An 8,617-nucleotide genomic window follows, 5' to 3' on the forward strand; every position below is an offset into this window, starting at 1 on the left:
ATTATTATGTGTGTGTATACACACTCACCTTGCTTCCATCTAAGCAGAGAACAGCAAAAATATGTGATATGGGACTGCTTGTGGATTGTAGCCGTCTGTTTATCTAGCTTATGTAGGAACCGATGTGTGGCTTTCAGTTGATTGGAGTTTCTGTGCTAATTAATTTTTTTGCGAAGCGGTAACAGCTGGGTAGCTCTTGAATTGCTACAAAATAAAGCTGTATTTCCCTCAGCCCACTGGCTGCAATGTTGACACCTTGAGATGCCATGAGACCTAAATTCTGAACATCATGGCATCCCATTTTTCCATGTCTGGCATATAACCATTTATTTTAGCTTTTAAACTGGTTATTTTGATCCTGTGTCTAGACAGAGGGATAATCAGTAGGCCTAACATCATGACCTGTTTGTTCTGAAGATCCTGCAGCTTCCACTTTGTCTTCCTGATATGGCACCTCCTCATCCTGACTCTCATACTGATGGGTGGAACCACAGAGCTCTGTTAAGTTAAAAGCACATCTTCTGAAGTTGGGATATTTTCCTCCAACAGGTTCCACAGAAAACAAACCACATGTTGGACTGGATTTTATTTCAATGTCATTTGTGAATGTTAGCTTCTCATTTTCAACAGTGGAGTTATAAAGGTAGAAAAAGGTTATCATTTTAGAGAAAGTCTCATCAACATCAATATTTCCACTAAATAAGAGGCAAAAAAAAGTATTTGATAAAGGAAAAGCCTCTCAGACTCTGAACCCGACAGCACCAAACAATTTTTGTTTAATATTAGACAATTAATTTAATTTCAYATAATTATCGCGGTAGAAGCCATTTGTTTGTTAAATACTTAATGAAACATATGTGTTTGATGTTTGTTGTGAATGACGTATAGGCCTACTCTCAAAGAACGAGGTAATTAGTCCAATTTTGTCGTTTATTGAATGTTCAGAAACTACAGCGGCTGTAAAGCGCCATGAGAAAGGTAAACAAAGGTAAAACAACCTGAACAGGTGATCAACTCAAAACCACTCGCACATTTTTACTCTCTCTCTCTCTCTCTCTCCCTCTCTCTCTCTCTCTCTCTCTCTCTCTCTTTGTCATTTAAGCACACACGTTGCCATGGCAACCTCCTGCGCTCTCCAAGCCGACCAGAGATTACGTTAAAAACATAACATTCAGTCCGTTACGATATTAGGTTTGCAGGCTTATCAACCACCCCTGAACACAGCGGTGGTTGATTAGTTAATTTTAAACTCCTGCTCTGCTAGTTATTTTGGTAATGGAACTGAAACGCACAGAATTGTGCAACACCTTGTTGAAACAATAATCACTGAGATTATTATTGTTGTTGGGTCATTAATTTGAACACGTTTTGTTGATTTTTTTGTTGTTGTTCTTTAATAAAGCTACGAACGTTTTAAGCGAGTCAGAGGAGGACGTGCTGGTCTCAGCGTCCTGGCGGCGTTCAGTTTGTCACCTACCGCTGAGATCGACTCAAAACCTTCCGCGGTCAACGTGTTGCACCGCTGCTCTAGCAAAGCACAAACAGTTCAGAAATAATATGAAATGGGAAAAAAGTTTTTTATTAACTGATTAAGTCGTGTTTTAGATTGTTCTTGAAAAACTGATCAGTCACGGCTGATTAGTGGGTGCACTCACTGCTGCAGAGTGAACCCGTTGATTTTATACAGCAGACAGCCGCTCCTCTCTCTTACAGGTACTGCGTACCCCTGCTAAATCTTTTAGGAGTATGCAGTACCCTGCCGTACACCCTTACTTTCACCCCTGATGCCACCTCCTTAATCCTTAAATTTGTACGTACAAGTGATATTTCTTTCCTACATTTTGACACAAACGCTGACATTTGACAAGACACTGCTTGCATTMAAAACCAACTGCTGTCYGTTCACTCGTGGAGCTAAAATAACCACTGTCCCTATGGCCGATAAATAGAAAAATGAACTTCAGACATGACAGTGAAGGCCAGAGGTCATGAACAGAACCATGTCTCTCATCAGACATTTGATGGAAACCATAAGACAGTGACAGATTCTGTTTGGCCTTGACCCAGGTTGACATGGCGGCAGCAAACCAGTCAAAAGCCTCGCCTGTGATTTGCTCTCAGCTTCCTCAGAGTGCCTGATCTAACTCCTCTCCTCAGTTCTTCGTCAATAACAAACAGCCTTCACCGCGTCTCGTCGACTCATCCCTCATATCTCTGTTCTTTGCAGCCCCTTCACTTCAAGCCTCCCGTTTGGCCTAATTTTCCCAAGAGCTGCATGTATTAATCAAGCCTAAGGCCTGATTGACAGGAGTTATCGCCAGTGGATCAGTTCAGCTCTGCTATCTGACCCTTCCCGTCAGACTTGGAGACTATCTGAGCTTTCGCTATCTCCTGCGCCTGCAGCCAGTGTCTGCCACGAGGAAGGGCTGCTGCTGCGTTTGTGGCTCCCCTCTCTTATCTCTTTAATCTTTAAACATCCCACAATCAAAGAGCCTGTAGCAGTTGTTGGCTAATTGCTGGAGGATAATAAATTGTACACCCCTTCCACCCCCAACAACACTGCTGCTCTGCTCTGTTAACCTCCATCGCTTGTACTTAACTCACGATCATGTCGTTTGTTGCCACCTTTCTAGATCACCTGCTTTTGTGTTTGTGTTGTTACCCACCAAAACAAATCAGAGAAATGGAAGATTTTTTTATACGTCTCATTAGACTATGCGAGGCCGCCAGAAATTTGGGGCACTGTGTCAGACTGTGGAGTTCTCATTTGAAGATATTGGTCTCTCTCATTGCCCTAATTTAAAGGATTACTATCTTTTTTTATTATGAGCCATTTATGTTAAACCAGATTTACTGTATTTAAACAGATGGCATACGAGGGTGTCAGTTTAGCATGGAAGGATTAGGCTCATTTCGCCATTTGGATCTCTTTTAAAAAGCAGCCGAATATTAAAACATGAGCGCATCAGACTTTCATGCAGCTTTGCTGAGTGCAAAACTGAGGAGTGGTAATTACTTGGGATACACCCTTGGTTATAATAATGTAAGAGTTAATTACTCCTTGAAAAAAAAAAGAAATGTTGCCTTTGGGCAACTTCTGCTCTTGACTTCAGCATTTCCTATAAGCCTTATCTTGATTCCAATAGTTTTTAATGGCTTTGCTTTAGAAGTTGTAAGCTTTACTGATATTAAGCAACATTGGCTGGTTGAGGCTTGTCTGTGGCAAGATGTTCTCTTTGATTTCTATTTTAAAAGAAGCAATCATCATTTTGATGCAAGTGTGACAATTTTGGCTATTGACTCGAATTGTAACTCTATACGTCAAACAGAAACTGTGAAATTTGCCCGGATAAACCCAGGCATATATTACTCAATCTGCTTGAAGTCTTATTTTAATAATGTTTGGAGACAACATAAATTGTTTATATAATTCAAGTTCAAAAAGTACATTGATAAAAAGCCATCACATAAAAATATATTTTTTTCATGGACTGTAGCTGTTGAATTCATTGTGATAAACCTTACTATTGTCTTTACTAGACTAAAGAGGAAAAGGAAGACTGGAGATCAAAAGTAATCTTTTAAGTAAGGGTGTCAACAACATGTTAACGCATGCAATTAACCTGAAGATTTTAATGTGTTAATATCACATAATGCAGATTAAGCAGACCTATTTTGACCCAAGTTTCTCTCCAGTGGAGGGTTACCTAGTTGACAGTACCCGGTGTACAGTGCTCAGTACAGATGGAGCGAAGAATGACAGCGAAAGGTGAAAGTTTTCCACAACAGCAGACGGCAACAAATATAGAACATTTTATGGGCAGTTGTCCAGGGTGGCATCAGGAAGGAGAGGGGAGTCCAACCACTAGAAAATAAACTTTATCTGTCAGTTATCCCATGAACCAGCTTACTACTAAGCTGGTAGTAGTAGTCCATGTGTAATGGAGTAAATTTCCCTTGGTAGCTGTTGAATACCAGGAGACTACATTACTTGCTGCTACAGCTTCCATAAAAAACAAACCAAAAAATGTGCTTGTATTTTAATTGGCTGTAGAGTGGCAGAAAGGGGGGCTTACCAATGGCACCGTTCCTGCAAGAACCACAACTGTGTACGTATTTAAATTTCTAGCTTGCAAAGTTAGGCATAGTGATTGTGACTAATTACAGTGACAGGGTGTAATTAATATGATTACATTTTTTAAATCAATTGACAGCCCTACTTTTCATATAGAAGCACATTTAGGAATTCAGTTCAATATCAAGTTCAGCAAATCAGGTGGCAGAGTGGAGCGGCATAGAATCCCTGGAAGTCCACTGTAAAGTTTCTAAAGTTTTTAAGTATTAAATCTGAAGTCAGTGCAGCCAATTCCAGAGCGCCACATTCTTTCTTCTCCAGTCAGACAAGCAGAAGGCTACGATTAGAGCGACAGGCTAATTGCCTCCATGCTGCACTGAACCAATGCAATGACTCATGAAAACAAAGCCCCAACCAAGTATTATGTGTGCATGCTATTCACTATATGGACATAATTTTAATTAGGCTGGCATTTTCAGTGTTAAAGATTCTTTCTTATTGGTGTTTTATCAAACATTTGACATTTCTATGAAACTGGGTTTGTGTTTTATCAGGTGAAAATTATAATCAAGACAAATTGACAGCTGTAACCAGAAATATCTCACCCAGCAGGGAATAAATATTAGTAGGAGTTTTACTTTTTTAAGTAATTTATTGATATAAGATGCTTTTATGAACATGGCTGGATATTGTTTTGCAGGTTCTATCGATTATTTCATCAAATCTCTCTACTGTCAGCTGGGGAATTTGTCTTGTTCAAATCTTAAAATCAACAATATCAAGATTTATTTGAGTTTGAAACAATGTTTATACATCAATGAAAAGAAAACCCTGCTGTAGAGAGTAACTCTGTTAGAAACATTGATTATTTGAATAATTTTACACTTGAAGCGGAAATTTGCAAAACTCTTTACTTAATACTTCATCTCTGCTACTCAGGCAACAGAGTTCAAATCCAAATATTTGGGTTGTTTACCAAATAAGGACTCTTGTATGGATGTGTTTTTTCTGATGCCACTCCACATACATGGATGTCAGTATTCACTGAATTAATCTTTGTTTTGATACTCCTTCTAGCACACTTTGCTGCTAAGAAAGCAGGTTTTTAACAAGCTGAAAACTATTTGACCAATATTTTGTTGGCTAGATACACACACACCTACACACGCGTGCGCACGCCCACACACGCCCACACACCTACACACCCCCACGCACGCATACTCAAACGCACACACACACACACACACACAAAATAATTACTTTAACAAAGAGGGTGAGGCATGCATTAACCCACTGATTATTAAAGCAAACAGTAATGGCCATGCATTAAGAGCCTTGTTTATTCAACCCTTTTTTATTGACTCACCCATGTTGTGACCTCCAGGAACCACATTATGTGCATTTTGATTGCAGTTCTAACCTCCATTTTAATATTGGTAAACATGCTAAGGCCATTTTAATATGGAGGCATGTTTGTTGATTGTATTTTTCTTTGCGTCTGATCATTAATATCTATTTCGATCATCATCTTTTGTCAAAATAATTGGATCTTGCATGCATTTGTCATTTACTGAACTAAAAGCTCATGCATGCGCTCTTCACATCTTGTAATCACTTTAATTTCAAACCTATTCAAGTTAAAGTGGAATTTTGTGTGCCAAACCAACAAGGTCTGTCACACCAATTTTGGACAATTTAAATCAGAAACACAGAAACTATAAAATTGTCRTTTTGAGACCATTTTCAAGTATTATGAGAATGACATAATAATACAAGAACACATTGCACTACAATTCTAATGAACATTTAGTACTGGAACTGGAAGACATTTTTAAAATCCAATATTTTAAGTATCTTCTAGATCCAATTTTTGTCTAAATAAACAAAAACAAATGATAAATAAAATGAATTTTGAAGTCTCTGTAAATAAAACAGCTTAGACCAACTCACCAAATAGAAAACTTTTGTCATCCAGTTTTTGATAGAGAAGATAAACCATGCAAAAGAAAACTGAGCTTGTTTTATTTTTTATGATTATTTTATTTATTGCTTATTACGACAGGCCTATAAACAAGTCTAACTAATACAGCTTGTACTGAAAGGAAAATGATTCATGCTGTTCACCATTAAAACAAAATGGAGACCATGATTTGCATAGGTTATAAACTTTTGATGCTGTTTTATAACTGTACTCTCCTCTGAACGACCTTATCCCTGACCTGTCTGGTGTGCTGCTTCATTTTTATGCTACTTTTTCTTTAGTTTTACTGTGAAGAAAGAGTCAACAACATTAACATAACATTAATTCATCCTTAAATGGACTTTAGTTACTAACTAGTTATGGAGGTAATTGATTTCATCAGGTAATTGATTTCATCGGACTATATTTAGGATTATACAGACATAACAAGCCAGACATAACAGAGTAAATGGGCTTTAAGTAACCTAATGTTGAGACCAGGAAGAGGTAGTTTAACACAGATTTATGCAGCTTCTGTATGGCCATGCACCCAGAGTGTCCAAAAATCAACTGAGCTAAAAGCTGATGTAGAAGGAGCAAATCATGCAAATTAAAAACATGAGGAAGAATAACAACCATTTTTCAGTCAGATTTATTTACTAATCCCAGCCCAACTAATACAACAATGTGTTTAYGAATATTGAATTTGTTGTTTTGTGTCGTCCACCAGGCCCTTTATCTGATTGGGGATAAGGTCATTTCAGAGTGGGATTTTAACATTCATGTTGACACTCATTCTTAGAAATGGCTGTAAATTTATGGCGGAATTTCAGCAGTAACATACTGTTATTCTAAAATACGGTAGGACATTGTCAATTTGATTTCTTCTTCTCTTGTCACAATCAAGACTGACGACTGGCAGTCTTGATTGTTGTTGTATGTTAAAATACAATGTTAATTAAACACTTGTTTAGTCAAATTTAAAGATAGATTTGTCAGTTTCCCTAAAGAGATGGTGTTTGATAAAGAGTTGCTCCCACAATCGCTATGTATCTGTGACGTCACGTGTTTGCCCGGCAGACAGCAGTATGGCGTCTTGTCTGGAGGTTATCATAACAAGGTAAGTTCCCCAAATCTATTAAAACATGCTCTTTTTGTTCTCTCTTTAATGTATTTATGTAATGTAATGGTAATGTATTGTCTCAATGTTTGTAACTCCCTGGCAAACATTATACCACAATGTATGCTGCGTTTACACGGTTATGTATTCTATATCTCAATAAAGATCTATTCAAAAAAAGTAAGTTTCATGTTAAGATCATCATGTTTTTGATTTTGATTATGTTTTATGAATGCATTAACTTTCTGTTTGCGCGAGTATCAACTTATGCTTAACGCAAGTTTATTTTTTTGGATATCGGTACGACTGTTCAGTACAGAGGTGCTCAAGTCCAGTCCTTGAGAGCTGCTATCCTGCAACTTTCAGATGCTTCCCTGCGCCAATTAACACATCTGAATCAAATGAATGGCTGGTTAGCAGGTATATTCAGAGCTGATCCTGGTCTGTTGGAGTAAAGATACATCGAAAAGTTGCAGGACGGTAGCTCTCGAGGACTGGACGTGAGCACCCTTGGTTTATTATTTTTGTTAGCAGCTAAAGCTAGCCAAGCAGCTGTAGCACGGGGTGTCGAGTGGTTAAACGAACATTAAAACTGTCAGAAAGGCCGTTTGAGTTAACATTATTTAGCTGCGGAGTCGTTTTCTTGAAGTTTTCGGCTATAGACGGCATAATGGGGAGAGTGGCTGTGCTGGACCGGTGGTTTGATCTATGCGATCAAAGCTAAGCCAAAATGTTTTTGTCTTTATAAATAATAATGATAATAAATAATATATTGACTGACTCTTTTTTTTTTCTTCATTAGTATGTCATGTTGGTGACTGAAGCCTGTTATGATGACTTCAACACATTTCTTCTGACAGGTTGGCAGAAGAAATCATCTCCAGAATGTTTCTATAAGCTGACTAATTTTTATTATGCCTAGTGTCTGAGTTGTGTTCATGGTAATTATTTCTGACATTTTTATGCTTTATGTTGTAGGTGGTGAAAAATGCTCTACAGGGTAAACCGGGTGGACAAAGTATTTTGGTGGGTCTGATTAGTTTTGCTCACTTCTCTTCAAAATGTTTATTTATTATCCTAATGTGTCTGCTATTTATCCTGTTGTTCCTCCAGGCTGGGAAAACCAGGTATTCTTCTGTTGGTTCATGTGCTTCGTCCTACATCCAAAGGCCACAAGAAGAACCAAAACAGCTCATGTCAAACTGTGGACCATGTTTTCAGATATGTGCAGGTATGTGGTTATTCTAATGAGCCTACTTATTTGTAGAAGCACTTTCTCATTGGCTTTGTTTGCTATCTGAATGTAGCTGTGTTGCTAAATATATTTAATAATTTTTATTATTCGTCTTCTTGTCATTATGCCAAAGATGCAAGCCAGTGTTGAAGCCTTCCTCATTGCGGTGCAACCAGGACAGTCCTTCCTCCTGCATGTTGGTGAAAACAAAAGCAGCACCAAAGACAC

General features: G+C 38.0%; 1 protein-coding gene and 1 long non-coding RNA gene across 9 annotated transcripts in view; both read left to right on the forward strand.

Annotated features, from left to right (window-relative positions):
* The window catches only part of robo2 (roundabout, axon guidance receptor, homolog 2 (Drosophila)), a 518,827-nt gene that overhangs the window by 40,945 nt on the left and 469,265 nt on the right, over nt 1-8,617 (forward strand). The window lies entirely within an intron of this gene.
* LOC103474122 (uncharacterized) lies at nt 8,042-8,611 on the forward strand. The gene is made up of 3 exons (XR_535111.2): nt 8,042-8,181; nt 8,269-8,386; nt 8,523-8,611. It is a non-coding gene; the product is annotated as an uncharacterized LOC103474122 (long non-coding RNA).

The sequence above is a fragment of the Poecilia reticulata genome, linkage group LG13, assembly GCF_000633615.1.
Source record: "Poecilia reticulata strain Guanapo linkage group LG13, Guppy_female_1.0+MT, whole genome shotgun sequence".
Taxonomy (NCBI): Eukaryota; Metazoa; Chordata; class Actinopteri; order Cyprinodontiformes; family Poeciliidae; genus Poecilia; species Poecilia reticulata.